Here is a 25448-nt window from a genome sequence, read left to right as displayed (position 1 = left end):
TCTCAAAAGTATAAGTTTCAGAATAAAAATATTTGGTGTGTGGATGCATTCCCTCATGGTCGACCCTCATGAAAAAGTTGGCGCAATTACTTCAAAAATGATCATGACTTGAGGCCGCACTATAAATACATCAGCGATTCGAACTTTTTCACATGCATGACTTTTACGCCATGAGAGCTATTCTCAAAAGTATTAGTTTCAGAATAAAAATATTTGGTGTGTGGATGCATACTTACATGGTCGACCCTCATGAAAAATATTGGCGCATTTGCAAAAAAAATGATGACTTGAGGTCGCACTATAAATACATCAGCGATTCGAACTTTTTCACATGCATCACTTTTACGCCATGAGAGCTATTCTCAAAAGTATGAGTTTCAGAATAAAAATATTTGGTGTGTGGATGCATACTTACATTGTCGACCCTCGTGAAAAATATTGGCGCATTTGCATAAAAAATGATGACTTGAGGTCGCACTATAAATACATCAGCGATTCGAACTTTTTCACATGCATGACTTTTACGCCATGAGAGCTATTTTCAAAAGTATTAGTTTCAGAATAAAAATATTTGGTGTATGGATGCATTCTTACATGGTGGACCCTCATGAAAAAAGTTGGCGCAATTCCATAAATAATCATGACTTGAGGCCGCACTTTAAATACATCAGCGATTCGAACTTTTTCACATGCATGACTTTTACGCCATGAGAGCTATTCTCAAAAGTATAAGTTTCAGAATAAAAATATTTGGTGTGTGGATGCATTCTTACATGGTCGACCCTCATGAAAAAAGTTGGCGCAATTGTATAAATAATCATGACTTGAGGCCGCACTATAAATACATCAGCGATTCGAACTTTTTCACATGCATGACTTTTACGCCATGAGAGCTATTCTCAAAAGTATAAGTTTCAGAATAAAAATATTTGGTGTGTGGATGCATTCCCTCATGGTCGACCCTCATGAAAAAGTTGGCGCAATTACTTCAAAAATGATCATGACTTGAGGCCGCACTATAAATACATCAGCGATTCGAACTTTTTCACATGCATGACTTTTACGCCATGAGAGCTATTCTCAAAAGTATTAGTTTCAGAATAAAAATATTTGGTGTGTGGATGCATACTTACATGGTCGACCCTCATGAAAAATATTGGCGCGTTTGCAAAAAAAATGATGACTTGAGGTCGCACTATAAATACATCAGCGATTCGAACTTTTTCACATGCATGACTTTTACGCCATGAGAGCTATTCTCAAAAGTATGAGTTTCAGAATAAAAATATTTGGTGTGTGGATGCATACTTACATTGTCGACCCTCGTGAAAAATATTGGCGCATTTGCATAAAAAATGATGACTTGAGGTCGCACTATAAATACATCAGCGATTCGAACTTTTTCACATGCATGACTTTTACGCCATGAGAGCTATTTTCAAAAGTATTAGTTTCAGAATAAAAATATTTGGTGTATGGATGCATTCTTACATGGTGGACCCTCATGAAAAAAGTTGGCGCAATTCCATAAATAATCATGACTTGAGGCCGCACTTTAAATACATCAGCGATTCGAACTTTTTCACATGCATGACTTTTACGCCATGAGAGCTATTCTCAAAAGTGTTAGTTTCAGAATAAAAATATTTGGTGTATAGTTGCATTCTTAAATGGTCGACCCTCATGAAAAAAGTTGGCTCAATTGCATCAAAAATGATGACTTGAGGCCGCACTATAAATACATCAGCGATTGGAACTTTTTCACATGCATGACTTTTACGCCATGAGAGCTATTCTCAAAAGTATAAGTTTCAGAATAAAAATATTTGGTGTGTGGATGCATTCCCTCATGGTCGACCCTCATGAAAAAGTTGGCGCAATTGCTTCAAAAATGATCATGACTTGAGGCCGCACTATAAATACATCAGCGATTCGAACTTTTTCACATGCATGACCTTTACGCCATGAGAGCTATTCTCAAAAGTATTAGTTTCAGAATAAAAATATTTGGTGTGTGGATGCATACTTACATGGTCGACCCTCATGAAAAATATTGGCGCATTTGCAAAAAAAATGATGACTTGAGGTCGCACTATAAATACATCAGCGATTCGAACTTTTTCACATGCATGACTTTTACGCCATGAGAGCTATTCTCAAAAGTATGAGTTTCAGAATAAAAATATTTGGTGTGTGGATGCATACTTACATTGTCGACCCTCGTGAAAAATATTGGCGCATTTGCATAAAAAATGATGACTTGAGGTCGCACTATAAATACATCAGCGATTCGAACTTTTTCACATGCATGACTTTTACGCCATGAGAGCTATTCTCAAAAGTGTTAGTTTCAGAATAAAAATATTTGGTGTGTGGTTGCATTCTTACATGGTGGACCCTCATGAAAAAAGTTGGCTCAATTGCATCAAAAATGATGACTTGAGGCCGCACTATAAATACATCAGCGATTGGAACTTTTTCACATGCATGACTTTTACGCCATGAGAGCTATTCTCAAAAGTATAAGTTTCAGAATAAAAATATTTGGTGTGTGGATGCATTCTTACATGGTCGACCCTCATGAAAAAGTTGGCGCAATTGCTTCAAAAATGATCATGACTTGAGGCCGCACTATAAATACATCAGCGATTCGAACTTTTTCACATGCATCACTTTTACGCCATGAGAGCTATTCTCAAAAGTATTAGTTTCAGAATAAAAATATTTGTTGTGTGGATGCATACTTACATGGTCGACCCTCATGAAAATTATTGGCGCATTTGCATAAAAAATGATGACTTGAGGTCGCACTATAAATACATCAGCGATTCGAACTTTTTCACATGCATGACTTTTACGCCATGAGAGCTATTCTCAAAAGTATAAGTTTCAGAATAAAAATATTTGGTGTGTGGATGCATTCTTACATGGTCGACCCTCATGAAAAAAGTTGGCGCAATTGTATAAATAATCATGACTTGAGGCCGCACTATAAATACATCAGCGATTCGAACTTTTTCACATGCATGACTTTTACGCCATGAGAGCTATTCTCAAAAGTGTTAGTTTCAGAATAAAAATATTTGGTGTATAGTTGCATTCTTACATGGTCGACCCTCATGAAAAAAGTTGGCTCAATTGCATCAAAAATGATGACTTGAGGCCGCACTATAAATACATCAGCGATTGGAACTTTTTCACATGCATGACTTTTACGCCATGAGAGCTATTCTCAAAAGTATAAGTTTCAGAATAAAAATATTTGGTGTGTGGATGCATTCCCTCATGGTCGACCCTCATGAAAAAGTTGGCGCAATTGCTTCAAAAATGATCATGACTTGAGGCCGCACTATAAATACATCAGCGATTCGAACTTTTTCACATGCATGACTTTTACGCCATGAGAGCTATTCTCAAAAGTATTAGTTTCAGAATAAAAATATTTGGTGTGTGGATGCATACTTACATGGTCGACCCTCATGAAAAATATTGGCGCATTTGCAAAAAAAATGATGACTTGAGGTCGCACTATAAATACATCAGCGATTCGAACTTTTTCACATGCATGACTTTTACGCCATGAGAGCTATTCTCAAAAGTATGAGTTTCAGAATAAAAATATTTGGTGTGTGGATGCATACTTACATTGTCGACCCTCGTGAAAAATATTGGCGCATTTGCATAAAAAATGATGACTTGAGGTCGCACTATAAATACATCAGCGATTCGAACTTTTTCACATGCATGACTTTTACGCCATGAGAGCTATTTTCAAAAGTATTAGTTTCAGAATAAAAATATTTGGTGTATGGATGCATTCTTACATGGTGGACCCTCATGAAAAAAGTTGGCGCAATTCCATAAATAATCATGACTTGAGGCCGCACTTTAAATACATCAGCGATTCGAACTTTTTCACATGCATGACTTTTACGCCATGAGAGCTATTCTCAAAAGTGTTAGTTTCAGAATAAAAATATTTGGTGTATAGTTGCATTCTTACATGGTCGACCCTCATGAAAAAAGTTGGCTCAATTGCATCAAAAATGATGACTTGAGGCCGTACTATAAATACATCAGCGATTCGAACTTTTTCACATGCATGACTTTTACGCCATGAGAGCTATTCTCAAAAGTATAAGTTTCAGAATAAAAATATTTGGTGTGTGGATGCATTCCCTCATGGTCGACCCTCATGAAAAAGTTGGCGCAATTGCTTCAAAAATGATCATGACTTGAGGCCGCACTATAAATACATCAGCGATTCGAACTTTTTCACATGCATCACTTTTACGCCATGAGAGCTATTCTCAAAAGTATTAGTTTCAGAATAAAAATATTTGGTGTGTGGATGCATACTTACATGGTCGACCCTCATGAAAAATATTGGCGCATTTGCAAAAAAAATGATGACTTGAGGTCGCACTATAAATACATCAGCGATTCGAACTTTTTCACATGCATGACTTTTACGCCATGAGAGCTATTCTCAAAAGTATGAGTTTCAGAATAAAAATATTTGGTGTGTGGATGCATACTTACATTGTCGACCCTCGTGAAAAATATTGGCGCATTTGCATAAAAAATGATGACTTGAGGTCGCACTATAAATACATCAGCGATTCGAACTTTTTCACATGCATGACTTTTACGCCATGAGAGCTATTTTCAAAAGTATTAGTTTCAGAATAAAAATATTTGGTGTATGGATGCATTCTTACATGGTGGACCCTCATGAAAAAAGTTGGCGCAATTCCATAAATAATCATGACTTGAGGCCGCACTTTAAATACATCAGCGATTCGAACTTTTTCACATGCATGACTTTTACGCCATGAGAGCTATTCTCAAAAGTATTAGTTTCAGAATAAAAATATTTGGTGTATAGTTGCATTCTTACATGGTGGACCCTCATGAAAAAAGTTGGCGCAATTGCATCAAAAATGATGACTTGAGGTCGCACTATAAATACATCAGCGATTCGAACTTTTTCACATGCATGACTTTTACGCCATGAGAGCTATTCTCAAAAGTATAAGTTTCAGAATAAAAATATTTGGTGTATGGATGCATTCTTACATGGTAGACCCTCATGAAAAAAGTTGGCGCAATTGCATAAAAAATGATGACTTGAGGCCGCACTATAAATACATCAGCGATTCGAACTTTTTCACATGCATGACTTTTACGCCATGAGAGCTATTCTCAAAAGTATTAGTTTCAGAATAAAAATATTTGGTGTATAGTTGCATTCTTACATGGTGGACCCTCATGAAAAAAGTTGGCGCAATTGCATAAAAAATGATGACTTGAGGCCGCACTATAAATACATCAGCGATTCGAACTTTTTCACATGCATGACTTTTACGCCATGAGAGCTATTCTCAAAAGTATTAGTTTCAGAATAAAAATATTTGGTGTGTGGATGCATACTTACATGGTCGACCCTCATGAAGAAAGTTGGCGCAATTGCATCAAAAATGATGACTTGAGGCCGCACTATAAATACATCAGCGATTCGAACTTTTTCACATGCATGACTTTTACGCCATGAGAGCTATTCTCAAAAGTATAAGTTTCAGAATAAAAATATTTGGTGTGTGGATGCATACTTACATGGTCGACCCTCGTGAAAAAAGTTGGCGCAATTGCATAAAAAATGATGACTTGAGGCCGCACTATAAATACATCAGCGATTCGAACTTTTTCACATGCATGACTTTTACGCCATGAGAGCTATTCTCAAAAGTATAAGTTTCAGAATAAAAATATTTGGTGTATAGTTGCATTCTTACATGGTGGACCCTCATGAAAAAAGTTGGCGCAATTGCATCAAAAATGATGACTTGAGGTCGCACTATAAATACATCAGCGATTCGAACTTTTTCACATGCATGACTTTTACGCCATGAGAGCTATTCTCAAAAGTGTTAGTTTCAGAATAAAAATATTTGGTGTATGGATGCATTCTTACATGGTGGACCCTCATGAAAAAGTTGGCGCAATTGCATAAAAAATGATGACTTGAGGCCGCACTATAAATACATCAGCGATTGGAACTTTTTCACATGCATGACTTTTACGCCATGAGAGCTATTCTCAAAAGTATGAGTTTCAGAATAAAAATATTTGGTGTGTGGATGCATACTTACATTGTCGACCCTCGTGAAAAATATTGGCGCATTTGCATAAAAAATGATGACTTGAGGTCGCACTATAAATACATCAGCGATTCGAACTTTTTCACATGCATGACTTTTACGCCATGAGAGCTATTCTCAAAAGTGTTAGTTTCAGAATAAAAATATTTGGTGTATAGTTGCATTCTTACATGGTGGACCCTCATGAAAAAAGTTGGCTCAATTGCATAAAAAATGATGACTTGAGGCCGCACTATAAATACATCAGCGATTGGAACTTTTTCACATGCATGACTTTTACGCCATGAGAGCTATTCTCAAAAGTATAAGTTTCAGAATAAAAATATTTGGTGTGTGGATGCATTCTTACATGGTCGACCCTCATGAAAAAGTTGGCGCAATTGCTTCAAAAATGATCATGACTTGAGGCCGCACTATAAATACATCAGCGATTCGAACTTTTTCACATGCATCACTTTTACGCCATGAGAGCTATTCTCAAAAGTATTAGTTTCAGAATAAAAATATTTGTTGTGTGGATGCATACTTACATGGTCGACCCTCATGAAAATTATTGGCGCATTTGCATAAAAAATGATGACTTGAGGTCGCACTATAAATACATCAGCGATTCGAACTTTTTCACATGCATGACTTTTACGCCATGAGAGCTATTCTCAAAAGTATAAGTTTCAGAATAAAAATATTTGGTGTGTGGATGCATTCTTACATGGTCGACCCTCATGAAAAAAGTTGGCGCAATTGTATAAATAATCATGACTTGAGGCCGCACTATAAATACATCAGCGATTCGAACTTTTTCACATGCATGACTTTTACGCCATGAGAGCTATTCTCAAAAGTGTTAGTTTCAGAATAAAAATATTTGGTGTATAGTTGCATTCTTACATGGTCGACCCTCATGAAAAAAGTTGGCTCAATTGCATCAAAAATGATGACTTGAGGCCGCACTATAAATACATCAGCGATTGGAACTTTTTCACATGCATGACTTTTACGCCATGAGAGCTATTCTCAAAAGTATAAGTTTCAGAATAAAAATATTTGGTGTGTGGATGCATTCCCTCATGGTCGACCCTCATGAAAAAGTTGGCGCAATTGCTTCAAAAATGATCATGACTTGAGGCCGCACTATAAATACATCAGCGATTCGAACTTTTTCACATGCATGACTTTTACGCCATGAGAGCTATTCTCAAAAGTATTAGTTTCAGAATAAAAATATTTGGTGTGTGGATGCATACTTACATGGTCGACCCTCATGAAAAATATTGGCGCATTTGCATAAAAAATGATGACTTGAGGTCGCACTATAAATACATCAGCGATTCGAACTTTTTCACATGCATGACTTTTACGCCATGAGAGCTATTCTCAAAAGTATGAGTTTCAGAATAAAAATATTTGGTGTGTGGATGCATACTTACATTGTCGACCCTCGTGAAAAATATTGGCGCATTTGCATAAAAAATGATGACTTGAGGTCGCACTATAAATACATCAGCGATTCGAACTTTTTCACATGCATGACTTTTACGCCATGAGAGCTATTTTCAAAAGTATTAGTTTCAGAATAAAAATATTTGGTGTATGGATGCATTCTTACATGGTGGACCCTCATGAAAAAAGTTGGCGCAATTCCATAAATAATCATGACTTGAGGCCGCACTTTAAATACATCAGCGATTCGAACTTTTTCACATGCATGACTTTTACGCCATGAGAGCTATTCTCAAAAGTGTTAGTTTCAGAATAAAAATATTTGGTGTATAGTTGCATTCTTACATGGTCGACCCTCATGAAAAAAGTTGGCTCAATTGCATCAAAAATGATGACTTGAGGCCGTACTATAAATACATCAGCGATTCGAACTTTTTCACATGCATGACTTTTACGCCATGAGAGCTATTCTCAAAAGTATAAGTTTCAGAATAAAAATATTTGGTGTGTGGATGCATTCCCTCATGGTCGACCCTCATGAAAAAGTTGGCGCAATTGCTTCAAAAATGATCATGACTTGAGGCCGCACTATAAATACATCAGCGATTCGAACTTTTTCACATGCATCACTTTTACGCCATGAGAGCTATTCTCAAAAGTATTAGTTTCAGAATAAAAATATTTGGTGTGTGGATGCATACTTACATGGTCGACCCTCATGAAAAATATTGGCGCATTTGCAAAAAAAATGATGACTTGAGGTCGCACTATAAATACATCAGCGATTCGAACTTTTTCACATGCATGACTTTTACGCCATGAGAGCTATTCTCAAAAGTATGAGTTTCAGAATAAAAATATTTGGTGTGTGGATGCATACTTACATTGTCGACCCTCGTGAAAAATATTGGCGCATTTGCATAAAAAATGATGACTTGAGGTCGCACTATAAATACATCAGCGATTCGAACTTTTTCACATGCATGACTTTTACGCCATGAGAGCTATTTTCAAAAGTATTAGTTTCAGAATAAAAATATTTGGTGTATGGATGCATTCTTACATGGTGGACCCTCATGAAAAAAGTTGGCGCAATTCCATAAATAATCATGACTTGAGGCCGCACTTTAAATACATCAGCGATTCGAACTTTTTCACATGCATGACTTTTACGCCATGAGAGCTATTCTCAAAAGTATTAGTTTCAGAATAAAAATATTTGGTGTATAGTTGCATTCTTACATGGTGGACCCTCATGAAAAAAGTTGGCGCAATTGCATCAAAAATGATGACTTGAGGTCGCACTATAAATACATCAGCGATTCGAACTTTTTCACATGCATGACTTTTACGCCATGAGAGCTATTCTCAAAAGTATAAGTTTCAGAATAAAAATATTTGGTGTATGGATGCATTCTTACATGGTAGACCCTCATGAAAAAAGTTGGCGCAATTGCATAAAAAATGATGACTTGAGGCCGCACTATAAATACATCAGCGATTCGAACTTTTTCACATGCATGACTTTTACGCCATGAGAGCTATTCTCAAAAGTATTAGTTTCAGAATAAAAATATTTGGTGTATAGTTGCATTCTTACATGGTGGACCCTCATGAAAAAAGTTGGCGCAATTGCATAAAAAATGATGACTTGAGGCCGCACTATAAATACATCAGCGATTCGAACTTTTTCACATGCATGACTTTTACGCCATGAGAGCTATTCTCAAAAGTATAAGTTTCAGAATAAAAATATTTGGTGTGTGGATGCATTCTTACATGGTCGACCCTCATGAAAAAGTTGGCGCAATTGCTTCAAAAATGATCATGACTTGAGGCCGCACTATAAATACATCAGCGATTCGAACTTTTTCACATGCATCACTTTTACGCCATGAGAGCTATTCTCAAAAGTATTAGTTTCAGAATAAAAATATTTGTTGTGTGGATGCATACTTACATGGTCGACCCTCATGAAAATTATTGGCGCATTTGCATAAAAAATGATGACTTGAGGTCGCACTATAAATACATCAGCGATTCGAACTTTTTCACATGCATGACTTTTACGCCATGAGAGCTATTCTCAAAAGTATTAGTTTCAGAATAAAAATATTTGGTGTGTGGATGCATTCTTACATGGTCGACCCTCATGAAAAAAGTTGGCGCAATTGTATAAATAATCATGACTTGAGGCCGCACTATAAATACATCAGCGATTCGAACTTTTTCACATGCATCACTTTTACGCCATGAGAGCTATTCTCAAAAGTGTTAGTTTCAGAATAAAAATATTTGGTGTATAGTTGCATTCTTACATGGTCGACCCTCATGAAAAAAGTTGGCTCAATTGCATCAAAAATGATGACTTGAGGCCGCACTATAAATACATCAGCGATTGGAACTTTTTCACATGCATGACTTTTACGCCATGAGAGCTATTCTCAAAAGTATAAGTTTCAGAATAAAAATATTTGGTGTGTGGATGCATTCCCTCATGGTCGACCCTCATGAAAAAGTTGGCGCAATTGCTTCAAAAATGATCATGACTTGAGGCCGCACTATAAATACATCAGCGATTCGAACTTTTTCACATGCATGACTTTTACGCCATGAGAGCTATTCTCAAAAGTATTAGTTTCAGAATAAAAATATTTGGTGTGTGGATGCATACTTACATGGTCGACCCTCATGAAAAATATTGGCGCATTTGCAAAAAAAATGATGACTTGAGGTCGCACTATAAATACATCAGCGATTCGAACTTTTTCACATGCATGACTTTTACGCCATGAGAGCTATTCTCAAAAGTATGAGTTTCAGAATAAAAATATTTGGTGTGTGGATGCATACTTACATTGTCGACCCTCGTGAAAAATATTGGCGCATTTGCATAAAAAATGATGACTTGAGGTCGCACTATAAATACATCAGCGATTCGAACTTTTTCACATGCATGACTTTTACGCCATGAGAGCTATTTTCAAAAGTATTAGTTTCAGAATAAAAATATTTGGTGTATGGATGCATTCTTACATGGTGGACCCTCATGAAAAAAGTTGGCGCAATTCCATAAATAATCATGACTTGAGGCCGCACTTTAAATACATCAGCGATTCGAACTTTTTCACATGCATGACTTTTACGCCATGAGAGCTATTCTCAAAAGTGTTAGTTTCAGAATAAAAATATTTGGTGTATAGTTGCATTCTTACATGGTCGACCCTCATGAAAAAAGTTGGCTCAATTGCATCAAAAATGATGACTTGAGGCCGTACTATAAATACATCAGCGATTCGAACTTTTTCACATGCATGACTTTTACGCCATGAGAGCTATTCTCAAAAGTATAAGTTTCAGAATAAAAATATTTGGTGTGTGGATGCATTCCCTCATGGTCGACCCTCATGAAAAAGTTGGCGCAATTGCTTCAAAAATGATCATGACTTGAGGCCGCACTATAAATACATCAGCGATTCGAACTTTTTCACATGCATCACTTTTACGCCATGAGAGCTATTCTCAAAAGTATTAGTTTGAGAATAAAAATATTTGGTGTGTGGATGCATACTTACATGGTCGACCCTCATGAAAAATATTGGCGCATTTGCAAAAAAAATGATGACTTGAGGTCGCACTATAAATACATCAGCGATTCGAACTTTTTCACATGCATGACTTTTACGCCATGAGAGCTATTCTCAAAAGTATGAGTTTCAGAATAAAAATATTTGGTGTGTGGATGCATACTTACATTGTCGACCCTCGTGAAAAATATTGGCGCATTTGCATAAAAAATGATGACTTGAGGTCGCACTATAAATACATCAGCGATTCGAACTTTTTCACATGCATGACTTTTACGCCATGAGAGCTATTTTCAAAAGTATTAGTTTCAGAATAAAAATATTTGGTGTATGGATGCATTCTTACATGGTGGACCCTCATGAAAAAAGTTGGCGCAATTCCATAAATAATCATGACTTGAGGCCGCACTTTAAATACATCAGCGATTCGAACTTTTTCACATGCATGACTTTTACGCCATGAGAGCTATTCTCAAAAGTATTAGTTTCAGAATAAAAATATTTGGTGTATAGTTGCATTCTTACATGGTGGACCCTCATGAAAAAAGTTGGCGCAATTGCATCAAAAATGATGACTTGAGGTCGCACTATAAATACATCAGCGATTCGAACTTTTTCACATGCATGACTTTTACGCCATGAGAGCTATTCTCAAAAGTATAAGTTTCAGAATAAAAATATTTGGTGTATGGATGCATTCTTACATGGTAGACCCTCATGAAAAAAGTTGGCGCAATTGCATAAAAAATGATGACTTGAGGCCGCACTATAAATACATCAGCGATTGGAACTTTTTCACATGCATGACTTTTACGCCATGAGAGCTATTCTCAAAAGTATTAGTTTCAGAATAAAAATATTTGGTGTATAGTTGCATTCTTACATGGTGGACCCTCATGAAAAAAGTTGGCGCAATTGCATAAAAAATGATGACTTGAGGCCGCACTATAAATACATCAGCGATTCGAACTTTTTCACATGCATGACTTTTACGCCATGAGAGCTATTCTCAAAAGTATTAGTTTCAGAATAAAAATATTTGGTGTGTGGATGCATACTTACATGGTCGACCCTCATGAAGAAAGTTGGCGCAATTGCATCAAAAATGATGACTTGAGGCCGCACTATAAATACATCAGCGATTCGAACTTTTTCACATGCATGACTTTTACGCCATGAGAGCTATTCTCAAAAGTATAAGTTTCAGAATAAAAATATTTGGTGTGTGGATGCATACTTACATGGTCGACCCTCGTGAAAAAAGTTGGCGCAATTGCATAAAAAATGATGACTTGAGGCCGCACTATAAATACATCAGCGATTCGAACTTTTTCACATGCATGACTTTTACGCCATGAGAGCTATTCTCAAAAGTATAAGTTTCAGAATAAAAATATTTGGTGTATGGATGCATTCTTACATGGTGGACCCTCATGAAAAAGTTGGCGCAATTGCATAAAAAATGATGACTTGAGGCCGCACTATAAATACATCAGCGATTGGAACTTTTTCACATGCATGACTTTTACGCCATGAGAGCTATTCTCAAAAGTATTAGTTTCAGAATAAAAATATTTGGTGTATAGTTGCATTCTTACATGGTGGACCCTCATGAAAAAAGTTGGCGCAATTGCATCAAAAATGATGACTTGAGGTCGCACTATAAATACATCAGCGATTGGAACTTTTTCACATGCATGACTTTTACGCCATGAGAGCTATTCTCAAAAGTATTAGTTTCAGAATAAAAATATTTGGTGTATAGTTGCATTCTTACATGGTGGACCCTCATGAAAAAAGTTGGCGCAATTGCATAAAAAATGATGACTTGAGGCCGCACTATAAATACATCAGCGATTCGAACTTTTTCACATGCATGACTTTTACGCCATGAGAGCTATTCTCAAAAGTATTAGTTTCAGAATAAAAATATTTGGTGTGTGGATGCATACTTACATGGTCGACCCTCATGAAGAAAGTTGGCGCAATTGCATCAAAAATGATGACTTGAGGCCGCACTATAAATACATCAGCGATTCGAACTTTTTCACATGCATGACTTTTACGCCATGAGAGCTATTCTCAAAAGTATAAGTTTCAGAATAAAAATATTTGGTGTGTGGATGCATACTTACATGGTCGACCCTCGTGAAAAAAGTTGGCGCAATTGCATAAAAAATGATGACTTGAGGCCGCACTATAAATACATCAGCGATTCGAACTTTTTCACATGCATGACTTTTACGCCATGAGAGCTATTCTCAAAAGTATAAGTTTCAGAATAAAAATATTTGGTGTATAGTTGCATTCTTACATGGTGGACCCTCATGAAAAAAGTTGGCGCAATTGCATCAAAAATGATGACTTGAGGTCGCACTATAAATACATCAGCGATTCGAACTTTTTCACATGCATGACTTTTACGCCATGAGAGCTATTCTCAAAAGTATAAGTTTCAGAATAAAAATATTTGGTGTATGGATGCATTCTTACATGGTGGACCCTCATGAAAAAGTTGGCGCAATTGCATAAAAAATGATGACTTGAGGCCGCACTATAAATACATCAGCGATTGGAACTTTTTCACATGCATGACTTTTACGCCATGAGAGCTATTCTCAAAAGTATTAGTTTCAGAATAAAAATATTTGGTGTGTGGATGCATACTTACATGGTCGACCCTCATGAAGAAAGTTGGCGCAATTGCATCAAAAATGATGACTTGAGGCCGCACTATAAATACATCAGCGATTCGAACTTTTTCACATGCATCACTTTTACGCCATGAGAGCTATTCTCAAAAGTATAAGTTTCAGAATAAAAATATTTGGTGTGTGGATGCATACTTACATGGTCGACCCTCGTGAAAAAAGTTGGCGCAATTGCATAAAAAATGATGACTTGAGGCCGCACTATAAATACATCAGCGATTCGAACTTTTTCACATGCATGACTTTTACGCCATGAGAGCTATTCTCAAAAGTATAAGTTTCAGAATAAAAATATTTGGTGTGTGGATGCATACTTACATGGTCGACCCTCGTGAAAAAAGTTGGCGCAATTGCATAAAAAATTATGACTTGAGGCCGCACTATAAATACATCAGCGATTCGAACTTTTTCACATGCATGACTTTTACGCCATGAGAGCTATTCTCAAAAGTATAAGTTTCAGAATAAAAATATTTGGTGTATAGTTGCATTCTTACATGGTGGACCCTCATGAAAAAAGTTGGCGCAATTGCATCAAAAATGATGACTTGAGGTCGCACTATAAATACATCAGCGATTCGAACTTTTTCACATGCATGACTTTTACGCCATGAGAGCTATTCTCAAAAGTATAAGTTTCAGAATAAAAATATTTGGTGTATGGATGCATTCTTACATGGTGGACCCTCATGAAAAAGTTGGCGCAATTGCATAAAAAATGATGACTTGAGGCCGCACTATAAATACATCAGCGATTGGAACTTTTTCACATGCATGACTTTTACGCCATGAGAGCTATTCTCAAAAGTATTAGTTTCAGAATAAAAATATTTGGTGTGTGGATGCATACTTACATGGTCGACCCTCATGAAGAAAGTTGGCGCAATTGCATCAAAAATGATGACTTGAGGCCGCACTATAAATACATCAGCGATTCGAACTTTTTCACATGCATCACTTTTACGCCATGAGAGCTATTCTCAAAAGTATAAGTTTCAGAATAAAAATATTTGGTGTGTGGATGCATACTTACATGGTCGACCCTCGTGAAAAAAGTTGGCGCAATTGCATAAAAAATGATGACTTGAGGCCGCACTATAAATACATCAGCGATTCGAACTTTTTCACATGCATGACTTTTACGCCATGAGAGCTATTCTCAAAAGTATAAGTTTCAGAATAAAAATATTTGGTGTATAGTTGCATTCTTCACAAGAAAAAATACCCATATATACAAAATATACAATTTTGTATATTTGATATTTCCAAAATATACAATTTTGTATAGTTGGTATTTCCAAAATATACAATTTTGTATATATGGTTAGATTTTACCACTGCTTCATTCAATTTCCTCACCTCTTATAGAATGTTTCACATAATATGTGGTTGCAAAGTTTACTAATGATACCGAACAGTATAATTATTGCATGTGACAATAATGCTTTAATACTATTTTCATTATGACAACTATATGATGTTATGAAATAATTTGTATTTCGTTATGTTTTACAGATCTTAATAACAGTTTGATCAATATAAAATGCGTACGCCAGCAACAAGTAGTTGAAAGTAGTTTTAAACATTGATGTTTATCGTTCCAAAGCTCTGTTCTCCAGCTCAGTTCATCTTTGTTTACGAGAACGTTTTTAATATGGGCAATTTTCTTCTTTCGGGACATTGGAGCAGTCATAATATTCATAACATCATAAATATTAAGATTACAGGCAATTTTAACAACTTTAGTACTCCATGAACTTTTACATAGTAACCATTTTCTTCATCAAAGCGTTACAAGTACTGTTATTAAATCTTGGGGTAGTCTAAAAACATTAGCATGTAATGTAACAAACGGGGAGGAGAGACCCATGTCTCCATTAGTGGCTATACATGGAGGTACCGTTACTAACACCAAGAAATAATTTACCGGCTCTATTTTGGATTAGATTAACGTTTTATCCTCATATACCAGAGCCATAGAACATTACCGGCTCAACAAGACTTTCATACAGTTTCATAAAAAACATCATAAGACATACACCCAACAGAATAAGACAAAGCATGGCTGGCAGAATTGTACAACTCTTTCACAGTTTCACATATCTAGATGCTCGTCAACCCGTAGTCCCAGATAACGATATGATTCTACATAGACCAGTGTTTGCCCAGCGTAGAGGAATCTGGTTAATCTGTATCACTTAACGAGTTTGAATAGCTTACTCTGCCCACAGTCGAGAGCAGCACAGTAATTAGTAGTTTAGACCAGGCGAATACACTGGTCACACTTGACTGGTCTGTCTGATGATTCGGTCACCTGCCAAATGGGATGTCTGACAATTGGGTGTGAACCTTACAGAGGAAGTTATTTTATGAATGCGTCACGTGTTTCAAAAGAGATGACCATTATCTAAGTAAAATACTTCTAAGATCATAAAGGACATAACATTTAATAAAGTGAAATTCATTTTCGACAAACTTTTATGAACAATTTTAAAACAGTGCGGGCAGATTTTATTTTCTAAAAGGTCTGGTGGGTTGTAAATCGTCCTGTTTCGATCCAGATCTAAAACTAGCTAAAATGCGACGGTGGTCCCTGTATTTAAAACATAAGGAGCAACAACGTTACGATCATGAAAGTTCTTAATGTATTGCCCTTAACGTTATGTTTATCGTTCCAAAGCTCTGTTCTCCAGCTCAGTTCATCTTTGTTTACGAGAACGTTTTTAATATGGGCAATTTTCTTCTTTCGGGACATTGGAGCAGTCATAATATTCATAACATCATAAATATTAAGATTACAGGCAATTTTAACAACTTTAGTACTCCATGAACCTTTACATAGTAACCATTTTCTTCATCAAAGCGTTACAAGTACTGTTATTAATCTTGGGGTAGTCTAAAAACATTAGCATGTAATGTAACAAAAGGGGAGGAGAGACCCATGTCTCCATTAGTGGCTATACATGGAGGTACCGTTACTAACACCAAGAAATAATTTACCGGCTCTATTTTGGATTAGATTAACGTTTTATCCTCATATACCAGAGCCATAGAACATTACCGGCTCAACAAGACTTTCATACAGTTTCATAAAAAAACATCATAAGACATACACCCAACAGAATAAGACAAAGCATGGCTGGCAGAATTGTACAACTCTTTCACAGTTTCACATATCTAGATGCTCGTCAACCCGTAGTCCCAGATAACGATATGATTCTACATAGACCAGTGTTTGCCCAGCGTAGAGGAATCTGGTTAATCTGTATCACTTAACGAGTGGTGAATAGCTTACTCTGCCCACAGTCGAGAGCAGCACAGTAATTAGTAGTTTAGACCAGGCGAATACACTGGTCACACTTGACTGGTCTGTCTGATGATTCGGTCACCTGCCAAATGGGATGTCTGACAATTGGGTGTGAACCTTACAGAGGAAGTTATTTTATGAATGCGTCACGTGTTTCAAAAGAGATGACCATGATCTAAGTAAAATACTTCTAAGATCATAAAGGACATAACATTTAATAAAGTGAAATTCATTTTCGACAAACTTTTATGAACAATTTTAAAACAGCGCGTGCAGATTCTATTTTCTAAAAGGTTTGGGGGGGGTTGTAAATCGTCCTGTTTCGATCCAGATCTAAAACTAGCTAAAATGCGACGGTGGTCCCTGTATTTAAAACATAAGGGGCAACAACGTTACGATCATGAAAGTTCTTAATGTAATGCCCTTAACGTTATGTTTATCGTTCCAAAGCTCTGTTCTCCAGCTCAGTTCATCTTTGTTTACGAGAACGTTTTTAATATGGGCAATTTTCTTCTTTCGGGACATTGGAGCAGTCATAATATTCATAACATCATAAATATTAAGATTACAGGCAATTTTAACAACTTTAGTACTCCATGAACCTTTACATAGTAACCATTTTCTTCATCAAAGCGTTACAAGTACTGTTATTAATCTTGGGGTAGTCTAAAAACATTAGCATGTAATGTAACAAAAGGGGAGGAGAGACCCATGTCTCCATTAGTGGCTATACATGGAGGTACCGTTACTAACACCAAGAAATAATTTACCGGCTCTATTTTGGATTAGATTAACGTTTTATCCTCATATACCAGAGCCATAGAACATTACCGGCTCAACAAGACTTTCATACAGTTTCATAAAAAAACATCATAAGACATACACCCAACAGAATAAGACAAAGCATGGCTGGCAGAATTGTACAACTCTTTCACAGTTTCACATATCTAGATGCTCGTCAACCCGTAGTCCCAGATAACGATATGATTCTACATAGACCAGTGTTTGCCCAGCGTAGAGGAATCTGGTTAATCTGTATCACTTAACGAGTGGTGAATAGCTTACTCTGCCCACAGTCGAGAGCAGCACAGTAATTAGTAGTTTAGACCAGGCGAATACACTGGTCACACTTGACTGGTCTGTCTGATGATTCGGTCACCTGCCAAATGGGATGTCTGACAATTGGGTGTGAACCTTACAGAGGAAGTTATTTTATGAATGCGTCACGTGTTTCAAAAGAGATGACCATGATCTAAGTAAAATACTTCTAAGATCATAAAGGACATAACATTTAATAAAGTGAAATTCATTTTCGACAAACTTTTATGAACAATTTTAAAACAGCGCGTGCAGATTCTATTTTCTAAAAGGTTTGGGGGGGGTTGTAAATCGTCCTGTTTCGATCCAGATCTAAAACTAGCTAAAATGCGACGGTGGTCCCTGTATTTAAAACATAAGGGGCAACAACGTTACGATCATGAAAGTTCTTAATGTAATGCCCTTAACGTTATGTTTATCGTTCCAAAGCTCTGTTCTCCAGCTCAGTTCATCTTTGTTTACGAGAACGTTTTTAATATGGGCAATTTTCTTCTTTCGGGACATTGGAGCAGTCATAATATTCATAACATCATAAATATTAAGATTACAGGCAATATTAACAACTTTAGTACTCCATGAACTTTTACATAGTAACCATTTTCTTCATCAAAGCGTTACAAGTACTGTTATTAAATCTTGGGGTAGTCTAAAAACATTAGCATGTAATGTAACAAAAGGGGAGGAGAGACCCATGTCTCCATTAGTGGCTATACATGGAGGTACCGTTACTAACACCAAGAAATAATTTACCGGCTCTATTTTGGATTAGATTAACGTTTTATCCTCATATACCAGAGCCATAGAACATTACCGGCTCAACAAGACTCTCATACAGTTTCATAAAAAAAACATCATAAGACATACACCCAACAGAATAAGACAAAGCATGGCTGGCAGAATTGTACAACTCTTTCACAGTTTCACATATCTAGATGCTCGTCAACCCGTAGTCCCAGATAACGATATGATTCTACATAGACCAGTGTTTGCCCAGCGTAGAGAAATCTGTTTAATCTGGTTAATCTGACTGTTGGAATATTATCTATGCATTATCCTGTCTAAAAATCTAGATATATTTACAATATCATGTATGCATTTTTGAATCATTGTATTCCGGAGTGGTCTTCATATAAACTTCTTGACCAATCCGCTTCATGTACATTTTCAGAAAAACATAACATAACATGGGAATACCGTTCGAATTGAGCCTCGCTCAATTTCCCTGTGCGCTGTGATTTTTTATTTATTTTTTTTAAATGAAAATTTTACAGGGACTAGCTGTGCTACCACACATGTTAAACCATTTTTACAGTTTTGTCTAATTTTAGCGATAATGAAAACTGAGTAGAGATAAGATATATTGATGAACAACGTCTTTATTACAGTTAGGAGCGACGCTTAGGTGTATGTTGTAACACCATTATCAAGCAAGTGATGTTGTTCATCCACAGATCTTATCCTCTCTCAATACTCCAACTTCTAAATTCCTCGCAAAGAAGATAATGATACTTGTTTTGAATCTTGCCATCGTACAAAATATTCTTCGCACAGTATTCAAGAAACAATGTAATATTAATATCATACTACGCCATCAATATAAGTTGTGCAATATTTGAGAGGTTGGCGCCTGTCGGGACGGTGTGAGATGCTAAAACTGTTCTTGTATAGTCTAGTATCCTTTGGCTAGTGACAGATACCACTGTTTATTCCCATTCAAGTTGCTAACGGTGTTTCATCTAAACAGTATTATGGGAAACGGAAATTAAAACATTACTTCATTCGTTATGCTACCATTTTTGAATATATGTCCATGAGATTAATCTGTTCATTTTTCCGTATTTTATTGCGGAACTTACAGCTTTGTGTGGCACAAACGATCAAATAGTAAGATGACTACAATTAAAGGACATTAATAACGAGAGGCTGTTCACATATATGTACATCATATATGTATCACGCGAATCATTTCTGATTTTACTCGACGTAAGAGCTAGAAACGTTACCTACTTCCGGCGCAGTGGTTCTAGATGTTGGCGCTATCTAGATTGGGTCCCTGACACATGCAGCTCTATTTGATGGGTGTATTGTACTTAATAAGCTGAACTTTTATAAATCTATTTTTTGCAAATATATACTGGTCGATCCAACTAATCATTGTTACTAAAATATATAGGATTGTTGTCTATAACGTGTCCATTCGTATGTCTGTTTTACGTCTGTTCTACTAATTATTGACACTAAGAAACTCGTACAATTTTTTAAATCATTACTAAACGTGTTGTACTTGTCTACATCTGAATTGAAAAGTGGGAGAAAAGTTGCTTACTGTATTTTGCCGCCTTTGATGGTTCTGATGATCAAGATGACAACGTCAAAATCTAAGTGTTCAGGAGTCGATGAGGATTCAGGAGTTTTTGAATTGATGCAGAATCAAGGTTGGGGGTTATTATAGGCCTAATAGTGCACCACGTGATTTATGTCCAGGCCCCCGTGACATGCAGTTGTCATGTGACATGTAATTAACTAATTGAATTGCAAAAACAATTCCGACAGCAAATAACCGCATCCACAACAACAATGCGTGGATGCAAAGAAAGAAACCATTTTAAACCCCTTTCTGTATATTTGTATTTGTATTCCTTTCTGAAACTATCATTCTACAAACAGTTGTGTTCACCGCCTATTGTGATACTTCTACTTAAGAAAATAAAAAAGGATGTTTATTTAGTCATTTGACATGCGTTCATTGTAAACAAGGATTAGTGTGAAAGGATTACTAAGTTTGTCATCCAGTATAATGCACTTCCTCGATTAGCATAATTAGAACAGAGTTTGTAATTAGTTATATCCTGACTCCAGTTAACCAAGGCAGCTACATCAGTTGTGATTTGTGAATTTGTGGAATCTTAATGAAAATAACGACCGCCTGTCACAAAAATGCAAACGAACATTGAACACGCACAGTTGCAGATTTTCCTTTCGTACATTTGAGGGTGAACGTGAACGAAGCCGTGCAAGATGCTTTACAGCGATTTGTCTTCAGAACACATATTGAGCTCAGGTAAGTTTATTAATGATGATATTTTCATCCATTCATAGATATGGCGATCATGAGCGCTGACACTATATGTATTCGCAATAGAACATTTGGAAGACTAGACACAAATTGAGTCACAATATGACAACATCAAATCAAAGAATTTGTTTAATGCAACAGATTTAAGGCATTGAAATTGTACATTATTATAAAATACATGAGTGTCGCTACGCCTCATGTCAAATACATCAATGAATTCTTTATAAAAAAAAATTAATTTAATATTACTATGAATTTATAGCTAAAATTATGGAGTCTTGCATGTCGAGCCAACAAACTATAGTACATATTATTCACCTTGGAATTTCTGTTTACTGTGCTTGCGGTTGGGTCAACCCTATTCCCAAAATGGACAGTTCCAAATACTACTGCATAAAATATTAATGCCAATTTGGAGAAAATTACCAAATGAATGAATGCAAGTAAAACTTAATCCAGGGAAAAAGAAAACTGTTCAATATCACGTCAAAGTGTGCCCAAGTGCAAAACCTAATCTTAAAATGAAAGGACTTTGGTATTAATATTTCAGTCAGATTATGATATTGGCGAGTTAACGAGGTAAGCCCTATGATTAATTGTCTTAAATACCTTTCTGGTGTCCACCGCCGTGAACCATACTCAATCACTCAGATAAATAACCCCTTTTACATAAGTCATGAACAAGCATATATATATTGCCAATATTTTGCTCCCATGTTTTGGATAATTGTACCAAAGAAAAAGAATTAATCCTAGAATGTCTACACATTAATTCATTACGGACGCTGAAATAATGCCGATGAGACGTTAATTTTTACCTCACCCACTCACTGATTACGGACTATTTGTGGGCCAATAAGAGGTACAAGCTACGTGAAAATGTAGAGTGAGACCAACGTAGCCATTACACCTTTTTACAAGATGGAAAACATCTTTGCTGTTAGTGATTACATATAAAGAAATCTAACCAATTCACAGGCTATACGTTGTAGAACTGAATGCAAGTCATTCCTACCTGATACCATTAATAATTGGAATAGTCACCGGAAAAAGAGGATTATGAAACTTAGACAATGTTATATTCAGTTAAGCCATGATACCAGATTTTGTCACTTTAAACTTCCATCGGCTTAAAAAACACATCTCAGATAACACATCATGCATGCTCTTGTGGCTGTCACAATGGTACACTGCATTAATTTTTACACATGCCCCAACTACAATATATTTAGAAACGATTCTATTCTAAAGGTTAAGTGAGTTTCTAATCAGTGGTTTATTGGAAACAATTTGAACAGTGCCTAATTTAGCTATTTTGAAATCGGCCATGTACATCCGACGTTCGGGTGGATTTGCACATATATAATAACTAGTAGTAAGACTTAATACATACTTTGAGACACGTATTAAGTATTAAAGAGTTAAATAACTTTTCTTAGGAAACCCCTTTCCATCAACCGCACTGTTGACCTATCTTTTTTGTTCTGTTTTGATGTATTGATGTATTATTTAATACAATATGTATATCTCCCCTCATCCCAATGTTAATAAAAGGAAGCTTGGTGGGGACTTTTGGGATATAAGAAATGAATACAGACTGCCATATTGTCTGAATGTCTTAACAATCACCGGGTGTGACCACGTAGACAGGATATCATTCGGGTTTCTCATAATTACTCCATGAGCATGCTTGGTATTGTAGCTTGGGGATATTAAATGTAAGTTTGTTATCAGAGGAGATTGATAGTGAACTTTTAGTACCAGTTAGATATGATATCTATATGACTTCTTTCTGTTTGACAAAGGATTAAGGGTATATGTGTGGGTAATCCTTCCACGCTGATGAAAGAAAGTCACTCTACTAGTTCATGTAATCTACGTCAAATAAGATCAGAACACATGCATTATTACAACATACTCAGGATACCAATAACAACGAAATGTACAAAGTAACAAACATGATCAATATTATTATTACATGTTAATGCCATGTATGTAAATATAGCTATATAAACATATGTTTAATTTTTCAGCTTGTGTGAAGTCGTCCATAAATACAAGAAAACGTATATTTTCCCAAAATTATATTACCCTCAAAAGGGCAATTATATTCATGTTACATTTTTTCAGTCTCTTTTTTAATTCGAATGACGTAACATTTATGTTACTTTGATTTTATTAGACCCATGTTGTTGTTACAGACCCAGGGATTGACTAGGTTCATTACATGTCATAAAAGTGCTGGGACATAATATGGTGGCAATACATTCTCTAATTAACACCTGTCACAAAGGGACGGGCAATTTGGGTTTGTCCTCAGGGAATGTGTTATGCAATTTGTGTATTCACGAAATAACATTCAACAAATTATGTACATGGTCCTGTGATGTAGGATTGATGCATTCGTACTTTTTATAAATAAATGAATTGCATTTTTTTTCTTAACCGTGTGCGAAATACGCATAATGTCGGAAAGCGCAAGTTAAATACTGACTTCATCCCAAAATAAATCACAAACCCTCTCTTATAATTTGTATATTATTCTATATTTTAATTATGTAAATCACGTTCCTGTCACTTTTAAAGTAGAATACGTTAGTCACTCAACCAATTCCATTATTATTTTCCCAAAGATCAAAGATTAAAGCAGTTATCAAGATTTATTTTCCATATCTTTAAAAATACTTAATCTTTACATTGAAACTGCCATCATGATGTATTATTATTATTATTATTTTTACTATTATTATTGATGTACATATGGTTTGCACCCAACCATGCGCGTGCCAAATTATACAGCGTCAAGCTTTTAGTTTTCCAAAGTAGAAATTAAGCCAAATGAATATATATCAAGTTTCCTTTTGCTAGAACATATGCATGCTGTTGTGTTTTTTCAAGGTAATCTTCGTTCTCGCATTGATAACAATATTTAAAGAACAAGTATTATAAAATATAATACGGGAATATATTACACACGTTATTTACGCATCCGGTTGCTCATAATACAATTTTACCCAAGGACTACCGTTTTACAAAACGCGATTTTCCGCGTTTCCGCCGAGATTTCACATTATAACAATGTATATCTACAATGAAACCGACAGCTCAGAACAAACCAAATTCAACACTTTTAAGTAGTGATAAAATAGTTTTCATCCTCTGTGCAATCCACTCTGTTGGCATATGTGCACGAGAGCATGTTACAAAACACATCGCGGCCTCCCCGTAAAACAAATCCAAGCCCAAACACTTTCAATACAGAAGTTACCGCCAAAGCAATCGCCCCCGACAGCTAATCCCCTCTGTGCATTTGACCATAAAGTCTACTCACATACCAAGCACCGCGCCAGGAAAAGTACCAGACGCCTCAACCGCCCACCCGTCAATATCATTGCAAGGACAGTATGTACCCCCGCTAACAGTGTGGAGTACTAATTAAACTTCCAGTAATGTTACCCGCCACTAAATCAGTTTTTTGTAACTTGCTGATACTATTTTGCACATACAAAACATTTATAGAGCAATACATAGCAATTATCCTCCTTTACCAACATATACAAAGAAACACAGTGCTCAACTTAAAACACTTCAATTTGCACATATATCATAATTATACACAAATACATAATAATTATCTCCCTTTACCAATATATACAAACAAAACAAATTTGGATACACCATATATACAAATTTGTATATTTTGTATATGTCATATATACAAACTTGTATATTTTGTATATATCATCTTTCCAATCTTGTATATCCTTTGGAAATATCATCTTTCCAAAGGATATACAAGCTTGTATATATGGATTTTTTTTGCAGTGCTTACATGGTGGACCCTCATGAAAAAAGTTGGCGCAATTGCATCAAAAATGATGACTTGAGGTCGCACTATAAATACATCAGCGATTCGAACTTTTTCACATGCATGACTTTTACGCCATGAGAGCTATTCTCAAAAGTATAAGTTTCAGAATAAAAATATTTGGTGTATGGATGCATTCTTACATGGTGGACCCTCATGAAAAAAGTTGGCGCAATTGCATAAAAAATGATGACTTGAGG

This window comes from Haliotis rufescens, unplaced genomic scaffold (assembly GCF_023055435.1).
Source record: "Haliotis rufescens isolate VD_foot unplaced genomic scaffold, xgHalRufe1.0.p SCAF_4, whole genome shotgun sequence".
NCBI classification, from domain to species: Eukaryota; Metazoa; Mollusca; class Gastropoda; order Lepetellida; family Haliotidae; genus Haliotis; species Haliotis rufescens.
Note: the sequence above shows the minus strand (reverse complement) of the source record.